The sequence below is a fragment of the Panicum virgatum genome, chromosome 9K, assembly GCF_016808335.1.
Source record: "Panicum virgatum strain AP13 chromosome 9K, P.virgatum_v5, whole genome shotgun sequence".
In the NCBI taxonomy this organism is placed as follows: domain Eukaryota; kingdom Viridiplantae; phylum Streptophyta; class Magnoliopsida; order Poales; family Poaceae; genus Panicum; species Panicum virgatum.
The window spans coordinates 46,337,993-46,348,410 of NC_053144.1; the positions used below are offsets into that span (position 1 = coordinate 46,337,993).

At 45.2% G+C, this 10,418-nt stretch overlaps 1 pseudogene; it reads right to left on the minus strand.

Annotated features, from left to right (window-relative positions):
* Nucleotides 1-46: 46 nt before the first annotated feature.
* LOC120648042 lies at nucleotides 47-4,985 on the minus strand (annotated as a pseudogene).
* Between the last annotated feature and the right edge of the window lie 5,433 nt (nucleotides 4,986-10,418).

Genomic DNA, 10,418 nt, shown 5'->3' on the forward strand with positions numbered 1-10,418 from the left:
GCTCACTGCACAAAAGATAGATAAACCACCAATAGAGGACCACCCTCTACATGTAGTAGTGCTTGGCCAAGTAGGTCCTCAGCCACAGCACACGGTGAGCGTCATTCATCTTGACAAATGCAGAACCCTGAGCCTTGTTGTCAAGCAGATGGTTGTAGGCAGCCATAAGTGCTTCATCAATGAAGCCAGGCATGAACACGATAGCACCATACAGTTCAGGGTGGGAATCCTCAACCTTGGTTTCACGAATACCAGATGGAACATTGTTCACTGCATCTATCATGCCAGTTAGGACAATAATATCCCCCTCACTAAGCATGCACCTCTTCCACTTATTGCTTGCCTCGGATGGTGACCCACTACCACCACCAGCAACAGCAGCACCAACACCAGCACCAGCAATTTGTGTTTTGGTTTGCTCAGCAGTTCCACCAACAGCAACACCAACATCAGAATCCATATTAAGTGTGCTCTCAGCGAAGTCAGATGGGGATCCCAAAGGCTCACTAGACCCCATGTCAAACTTGCCTGTTGCCTGCCCATTGGCAAATATGATCTGCATCTGGTGGTAGTTCTCAATGGGCTTGTTCAGTAAATCAGCACCCTTAGGGTGTGCCTACAAGGAATTTTGTACAAGTTAGAATATGAAGAAGGTAAAGAAAAGATGAATGCAGCAACCTACATTGACAGGTCAACACACCTTCACATGCCCTTTGTAGTGCTCCTCCAAACTGATCATGCAGGTGTTCTCATTCCACAAAGCGCCACTAAGTTCTCTAAGTTTGGTCACTCTTACCCACCTCTGCCTCCACTTCCTCAGGTGGTTGTACACCTGAGTGCCAGTAACCTCATTTCCTGAATACTCCTACAGAGCCTTGGCTACTTGGTTGAGGTGTACTTTTTCGAACCCTTTATCAGTTCTCACCCCACCTGAGATCAGTTGGCACATACGGCGAAGCACAAAGCTGTCACACCCGGTTTTCAAAATAAAACCGAATGCATCTCATATATGCGCCAGGATTAAGTTTACACACATATGATCGACGTCGAGTGAATGTATCAAAAGACAATGCTTGAAAAGTAAAGGGATTATAGAGTAAAATGATATTATTACACTCCGAATGAAATAGATTCAAAGGTCTTAAACGTTTCACCGACATCCTAACTGAAGTCTACAGCACGACTTCTCCCACAGGCAGTTGACTGGTGGACGAACGCCTAGAACTCCTCGAAGTTGTCGAAGTTCTCCACTTCAAAGTTCTCTTCTGAGCAGCAGTTTAAGCAAGGGTGAGTACACTTATGGTGGATACTCAGCATGTGGGGGAACATGCAAGGTTAAACAAGAAGGGCTAAAGGCTTTTAGCGGTAAGCAATTTTAGTGGATCATATTTTATTAGCAAGCACCTATTAACTAGGTATAAGTTTATACCAACCCACTTAAGCATAAGCATAAAGGATTCAACAACATAAACCAAAGAACCACAATTTAATTATTCTTCAAGTTCAATTATCATGTGAGGGTCCAGGCTGCTCTTAACCGTGAGCACGGCTGATATATCAGTTTTCACTCTGCAGAGGTTGTACACTTTCACCACAAGTCGCGTAAAAGTTCCGAAGAACTTTGAACCCAACCATGCTGTGCAGGCCAGGCACAATACCACACTTCCTTAGGTGTAATTGCATAGGGACGCTACGAGGTCTTTACAAAGATTCTCTAATAAGAAGTAGTCTGCTAAGGTTTCCGGAGCAGTAGCAGAGCATAAGCCTCCCTAATGGGCATAGTGTCTTAGCAAAGCCCACTTCCCAAGAGGACCGGGTTATACCCCATCAACCGCTGCCACTTTTGCCTTTTTGGTAACACTGCTTCAAACTAGAGTCTCTAATTAATTAGCCAAGACCAAAGCCATATAGTTCTTGTGGTTGCACTATTTTCCTGGGTGGCTCTCCATGTTCCGATTAAACAAAGTGATCTTGTTCCCTTAATCATGATAAAGTCGTATTTAACATTTTCCAAGATTATACCAACCAACCCAAGGTAAAGCAACTAAGCAAAGCTACCCAACAAGATATTAAACCCGGTGTTCCAAGGTTGAGGTAAAAAGACTAGGTAAAGTCCTTAATAGGTGTCCCCGTCAAGTTTATGCATAGAACAATAAAGTAAAGGTGAATTAACATGCTATTAATGGAAAAAATCAGAATATGCAGAGAGGGAAAGCCACTTGCCTTCCTTGGCTAACTGCTGAAAATCTTCCTCAAAAGCTTGCTCTTGATCACCCTCGAACGGCACGTCATCTACACGATCACACAAGCAAAGCAAACAATACAAAATAAGAAACAGCACAAAAACAGTAAAAAATAGTACTAGAAAAGGTGAAAAAGGTGTAGAGCGCTAAAAATAGAGTTGAAACATGAAAGATATGGCTAAAACAGTGCACCACAGACTTGTTTGCGAGAATTTTGAACTTCCAGGGGCTAGCTTCAAAGGAACCTGAGGCTAAAAACCTAATTAAACCCTATATGCAGGGGCTAACAAGCAAAAACAAGGTCCAGGGATGGTGGGTTCTATTTCTGTGAAAGACAGGGGCTAAAACAGAAAATAAAGGACCTTTTTGCAATTATTTTTGAACTGCAGTGGTGTGCGGGTTGATTTTGGTAAAACCTAGGGGCTCTTTTGCAAAAACTACAGGGGCGGCTCAGATCCGGCTCAGGCCTAATAGATCCGATCCGTTGGATCTAGATCCGACGGTACAGATCGGGCCAGGGTCGCGGCTTACGGCTTGGCAGGCGGCGGCTTGGCTGCAGGCGGGCGCACGGCTCGGACGGAGTCGGTAGCTCGGCTGCGCAGCAAGGCGGCTCAGCAGGCGGCGCCTCGCGCTGGCGGCAAGCAGGGGCGGCGGCGGACCGCCGGAGTTCACCGAAAACGGTGCTCCGGGGCTCAGTTCGGGGAGGGGTTTGGCCGGGGAGAGAGAGGAGGCAGAGGCGAACTCGTTCTAGGGGTCCAAGGGGTGCGGTGCTGGACGGAAAGGGGCCTACGATAGCGAGGGGTAGAGCTGCAACTCCGGTGAGCAATCGATGCCGGGGTAGAGCGAGAGGGAAGGGGGAAAAGGGAGTTAGGGCTTGCTCACCACCTCACCTAGCTCCGGCGAAGGTCGGGCAGCGAAGGGGCGTGACGGGACGGGAGATCGACGGCGGCGGCGGAGCTCGGTGGCGGCGACGCTGGCTGCTGTACGAGAGCGAGGGAGCATCGTGGAGTGCAAAGGGAGGTGCAGCGTGCTCGTGCGAGGGTTTTATAGAGGAGGAGAGGGGTTGGTGCGGCTGCGTGCGAGGGAGGGGCGGCAAGCTTGGTGGCCGGCAGTCATTGCCACAATTGTCGCGGCGTCTCCACGCGAGGAAGGGGAAAGCGCATCATGGGGGCCATAATGGTCATCAATGTGGCGAGTCAAAAGGGGGCGCGGAGCTCAGGGGTGCGGGCGTCCGCGGCGCGAGGAGCGCGCGGCGCTTATTTGGAAGGCGCCGGCAGGAGGTAGGGGATGGCGTCGATATGCGGGCCTGGGATGTCAGTGAGAGAGAGGGAGAAGAGGAAGAATGGTGGTGGGTTGGGCCTGGGGAAGGAGTGGGCCAGTTGGGCTGTAGGAAAAAAAAGAAAGGGAGGGAGAGAGAGTTGGGCTGGGCTGGAAAAGGGAAAGGGGAAAGTTTTGTTTTTTTTAACACAAAACTTCATTTGAACAAACTTTATTTTGAATTCAAACCAAATTTCAATTTGGGTGTTACAAAAGCTGGACATGGCATTGGTCCACCTCATTGCAGCCCAAGCAGCAGCACCAGCAGCCTGGCCACCAGCACCAGCACCATGGGTACTAGCAGCCACAGTAGCCCGGTGATGAGAACCCGCTAGGGTTTGATCCCAATCTTTCGACGAGAGGAACTGGATAAGTCGATTGGGGGTAGGAGACGATGTTCACGGCCCGACTACAGCAATCAAGACACTGTGCCTTAGCAACCGATACACCACCTCCAAAGGTCGCTGCGATCTTGTGGAGCACAATCGACCTGCCACTAGAGCACCTGTCCTGCAAGCAATTGAGAACCAACAAGAACAAGTAGAACAAGCACTGGATTCCTAAATAGAATTGATGAACTCAATCTGAATCACAATATGGTGGGGTTCCGTAAACAATCAGATGGGTGGTTGGTCCAACACGTGCGCTGAATGGCGATAGCAATGGCTAACTCGATGAAAATAAAACCCAAGTGTTCTTGGCGGTGGCTAAAGGGTATAAGAACATGGGAGGACGACCACAGGGGTGCTGGGGTCGTTCTCCAACCCTAGGATGCATACATAATGGACTCAACTTGATACACGACCCATTGGGCCAAAATAAGATGACGCAGCATCGTGGGCAGAAAACATCTCGGTATAAAATAGACGATTGTGGCCGACTCCGAACAGATATGGACATGAGGTGAGATGCGTTGGAAAATAGACTTGATAAGCTTTCCACAAAGTACTTGAACGGCCCAATCCGTGTCCGTATGCGACTGTGGCGTCCATCACAAGTTGTTGTTTTTCTGCAGTCCGAATCCAACTTCAGAACGTGTTGGACTTGGACTCATTAATTCCTTGCACCAAAAGTGACTGGTAGCCTGGTGGAGGATGTTAGAAACACTTGCACTTGATCCCCAATCTACTTCATTGACCTTCCATGTTTTCACTATGCAATCAAACTTTCCATTGATCCATGTAAGCAATTCTGAAAAGGAAAATGTACAAACTTTAAGGTGCAGCATCAATCCATAAAATCTACCAAATATAAAGCTCACATGGAATGCTTTCACCTTTAGTTTTGAAGTGGTTAACAAGGTCATATCTGAGCCTATGATGTCCTCATCACCTGGGCACCAGCAACCCCAAGAGCAAACTGGGCAGCGGAATCGGCTGCCTCAAGCTCCTCCACCAAATCGAACTGAGCAAACTCTTGAGCCATCTCTGATACAACCCAACTGATACACAATATTTCAATCAAAAACTGATATGAAAATAAAATGGAATAGTGATGCATAATGCCCATTGCCGCATGTTATCAAATGATATTAATCATCATTGCATAATGCCCATTGCCTCATGTTAGAAAAAAAAGATGGATCATCATTCAGTGGTGGAGCTTGTGCGAGTAATCGGGGGGGGGGGGGCAGCTATGATACTGTCTTGAAAATCAATGAACATTAGCTGGTTTACTGTTCATTTAGTGTAGATTTTCAGAAGTCAGGGGGGCCATGGCCCCCTTTAAAATGCACTAAGCTCCACCAGTGTCATCATTGCATATCGCCCATTGCCTCAAGTTATAGAAAAAAGATGGATCATCATTGCATAATGCCTATTGCCTCAGGTTATAAAACAAAATTAATCATCATTGTATAATGTCCAATGCCTCAGGTAAATAAGAAATTAGAAGGGAGTACATGAATTATTTAATCATCACAACAACTTGTCCAATGCCTCAGGTAAATAAGAAATCAGAAGGGAGTACATGAATTACTTAATCATCAAAGCAACTTGTCCAATGCCTCAGGTAAATAAGAAATTACTTAATCATCATAGCAACTTGTCCAATGCCTCAAGTAATAATGAAACTAGAAAGGAGTACATGAATTACTTAATCATCACAGCAACTTGTCCAGGACTCAAACATGATAAAAGCAAACCACAAAGTGAAATAGCCTACTACAGGAATCTAGATGCGAGAGTGACCCCTATTAGCCCACATATGATTAGCCCATTCATCCCTCTTCTGAGCCCAAGTTGCGTTGTCATCCATATCAACACCATGACCATGATGACGATGGTTGGGCTGCCAAGTGGACTCAAGAGGTATAACCTCATCTGCCCCATAACCAAGTACCAGTTGTGTAAAATGCAGCATGCCAGTACCAATTTGACTTGTGTCTTGAATGGATGAAAGGGTTTGTTGTCAATAATACGGAATCGATTTTTCAATGCCCAAATGCCCTCTCAATAGTGACATGCAAACTTGAATGCCTCAAATTAAATAACTCTCTTCCATTGGTTGGATAGTGTCTACCAGCATACTCATTAAGATGGTATCTAGTGCCCCTGTAAGGAGGAAGGAATTCAAGGCAACATGCATATCCAGCATCTACTAGATAGAATTTACCTAGAACAAGTATGTATAAACATGCATCGGTCCTATTGTTATTCATTTTCTGATTCAAGTAAGATCCCTCCCAACCAGCCAACACATATGTGAATTTCAAATCAAAGTGAACTGCAGCTAGCACATTCTGTGTGGGGTAGTTCTTCCTACCCCTAAAGGTTGCTTGCATCTTGGCTAGCACTCTAGCATGTACATGAGTTCCATCTATTGCCCCAACACAATCCTACATGACACCCAACAATTCTTGTTACATGCTATGCACCAAATTATGCAAGAGGTTATTATTAACTCTATGAATTGTTCATTACCTTTAAATATGGATACCATCTGTGGCTGTTCCTGATCTTAAGTGGTGTCTCACTAGATGGAGGTCTAATCAAGTCATGCCTAAGTTCCCCAATAGCATAAAGCACCTCCTTAAAATATTTATGCACTATCTCCACATACCTCCTCCAACTTTGGTGTATCACTCTAAAACGTTGGTTGTGGCCAACAACATGTAAAAACATTGTTACTTGCTCTTCTACACTGCTATGTATGCTGTCTCTAAGAAAGCTTCTTTGCCTAAGCCTGCAAAGATGAAAGAAAGGAGCTCTCCTCATACGAAGCATGTCTACACACTCTACATCATTGTAGTTATAGATTTTGTTCAGGTTCTTTTGTCGTTCCTCGTCCATAGCACTCATTGGGGCATACGTAATACAAAATCGGGAGAGTTGACCCATCCTAATCCTACTCATGAAAAATGCATACATAGCAGTGACTAGAGCAGCTGCATGAACAATAAGCGTCCGCCTCTCATCTTCCAGGGCCATCTAAAAACAAATTACAATAAAGACTAGGCTTAAGTGATTGCACAAAACAGGAAGCATCACTCACAATTCACAGGTATGCTCATATTAAAAAACAAAGGCATCATTACCATGGACAAGTTTGCTCAGATTAGTAAACAATGGATCAGTAGCATGGACAAGTTTGCTCAAATTAATAAATCATGCATCATAGGCATAGACAAGTTTGCTCAGATTAATAAAACATGCATCATTGGCATAGACAAGTTTGCTCAGATTAATAAAACATACATCACTGACATGAACAAATGCTCAGATTAACACAGATTCACACTTGAACCCCATGAACCATGAATACTGAGATTCTTGTCACAAAAATAGCATCCATAGCACAGCAAAAGCACAACACAAACATACAACCGCAGGCCACATAACAAAACACTTAGAAGGGAGGTTAGGAGGAGGGGTTTGTGCTTTCGTTACCACAGCAAGAGTAGCAAAAAGCCAATCAACGAGCAGATCTGAGAGAGAGAGAGAGAAGAAGGACCACCAGATCTGAGGACCTGCAAAAAAAAAGACTGAATCTGAGCAGATCGATATGGAAAAGAAAAGAGGGGTTAGGGTTTCGAAATCACTTGCCTTGCAGCTCGGATTCCTCGTTAAATCTCACCTACAAAATGAAGAACAGAGAAGAGAGGAGGGATTAGATCTGCTTATGCAAATCAGGGAGAGGATATGGGATGAATTTGAGGGGAGAGGAAGAACAAGTACCTGCTCGACGGCGGTGAGGAGGCGAGTGAGCGAGTGGGAGCTGGGAAGGAGGAGCGGTGAAGATATATACCCGAAGAATGGCGTGAAATCGGGGCGGTAACCTCAATCCTTCCCGCCTGCACGCGCGCGCCACCGCACCGAGCGAGCGTGGCTCTGGGGAAACGAGGATTTTTGCCGTATCCAGGGAGCCAGGCTCTGAGGAAACCAGGCCAGGCCCAGTACCTAGTCCAGGCAACCAAACAGCCCAAGGTTGCACCCCGAGAGCCTGGATGAGGGGTCATGCGACCAACCAATCAGGCCCTTGGTAGATGAATCTCACTTACATGAATGGGATACATGTTAGCAAATTATTGAGGGGTTTGCCATGGTTTGCGTTATCTTCACAACGAAGAACACACCAATCATTTGGACCTCAAACCAGCAAACATTTTACTTGATGCTAATATGGTTCCAAAAATAATGGACTTTGGCTTATCAAGACACTTCGGACCAGAACAATCCAGGACAATCACTATAGCTTTCAATGGAACACGGTAAGAAAAGCCTCTTGAAAACTCCGCTTTTGATTTATAACATTAAATTAATTAAATTTCTTTATGCCAATATGCTTAAAATGTTCATATTGTGATATAGTGGATATCTTGCATCAGAGTATATAGAGAATGTGGAAATATCTTTCAAGTCAGACATATATAGTTTAGGTATCATAATCAGAAACATACTAAGGGTAAGTAATCATGTGTCTGATTTGAAAATGTAGAAAAATGTTCGTTGTACTTAGACATTTATTGGAGATACACTAAGAACTATATTACATGAGATTCTGCATCGGTGAAACAAATGCAGCCGCACTAGCCATAGTAGTTCCAGCGTCCACGATCTGGGTGGCATGAAGCGCCGCGTCAAGTTCCATGCACGCTCTTGGCGCAGTTCTTCTTCTAATTCGGTGATGCGCTCGGCCATCTTCATCTTCTTCTCCTCTCCCTCGCTCTGACAACGGACATGCTCTTGATTCTCATGTAAAAGTTGATTGATTTGTTGATATTTCACATAGTTTTCTCGCTCCAGTTGTTGATTGAGTACTTGCAGGTGCCGTATATATTCTTGCAGATGAACTTCCATGGGCCCATAATCCAATAAGTGAACCCACAATCGTTATTCTATATGCACGATGAAATTAAATGAGCATAGGCTTAGAAGAGAGGAACCGAAGAATGAAAACAATAGGAGGATATAAGTATACAACCATATAGTGCGGACACCGGAAGAAGCGTAGTCCAGCATCACCATAAAGCTCGTAGACCTGAACAATGGCATCATCCCCATGATGGCATTGTGCCCAAAAACCGGAGGGTAGGGCATTGTGCGGACCGTAAAAGGCTCTAGTTCTCACCTCCGTGTTAGGGTGTGGACGAGGAGGATCGATAGGGCCTTACATCCACGACATGCTTGTATGTAGTGTATCAAGTGGCTTTGTGTGGTGTTGCAAAGGATAGGGCCACGGTCCATTTATAGTGTCGCAGCGAAGTGTGGTCTCAACAAAAGATTATACTGGAGTGACATTAGTGATCCTACCGTGGAGTCTGTTGGTTACTGGGTCGAAAAATGATAGCGAATGGTTGTACGATTGTCACTGAAAAGGCTACACGATTCGACTGAGCACTGAAAAGCCTATTGGTACGCTTTGATCGTCACTTGAAAAGGCTACTCAGATTGCACTCAGCACTAAAAAGCCTATTCGTACGATTTGATCGTCACTGAAAATCTACATGATTCAACTCTGCACTGATAAGTCTATTGGCAAGATTTGATTCATCACTGAAAAGCCTACATGATTGGACTCATGTCTGAAAAGCCTATTGCTACTATTTGATCAGCACTGAAAAGGCTACGCGATTGCACTCAGCATTGAAAAGCCTGTTGGAAATATTCGATTCGTCTTTGAAAAGGCTACACGATTCCACGACAAAATATAGTACAATTATGGAGCGTATTAGTTAAATTGTTAAATATTATGCATACAGTTATATTTAATCGAAGTCAACTCTACCCTAAATAGCATTTATCATTACCTAGTGTTCGAAATGGGAGCAAATGTAACTTAAAAAACTAAATCGAATTGACCTAACCTAACCTAACAAAAGAACCAAATATATAAATTTGGAAAACCTAAAATGTTACCATGAGCTACATGTAACATGTGATAGTTCTTTTTTAAATAAGCGGCTGTCGTGCCACCTGAAATGGCGCGACAAACAGCCCTTGACGCGCCGTTAGATGGGTCAGTCCAGTTTTGTTCGTGGGTTAGGGTGGCAACGCCTGTCACTTTTGAGTGGCATGACAGGGGCCTCCTGTCGCGACAAAGACGCCCTATCGCGCCGGCAGCCGCCGCAGTTCAATTTCGTCCAAGGTGGAGCTTGGCATGGTGACGCGATAGGGCCTTACTGTCGTGCCAGCTACAATGGCGCGGCAAACACGCCATGTCGCGCCAGCTGTTGCCGCGCTCTAGATTTGTTGAGGGTGGGGCGTTTGTCGCGTCAAAACGGGTGGCACGATAGGGACTGCACAAATATGCTGATACTGATCAATTAGACATACCTTCTGCATTCATAGAATTTGACCATGGCCACACTGCATTTTCAGCAATTAGACCTACCTTCTTCAATCATTGAATTACGGGGGC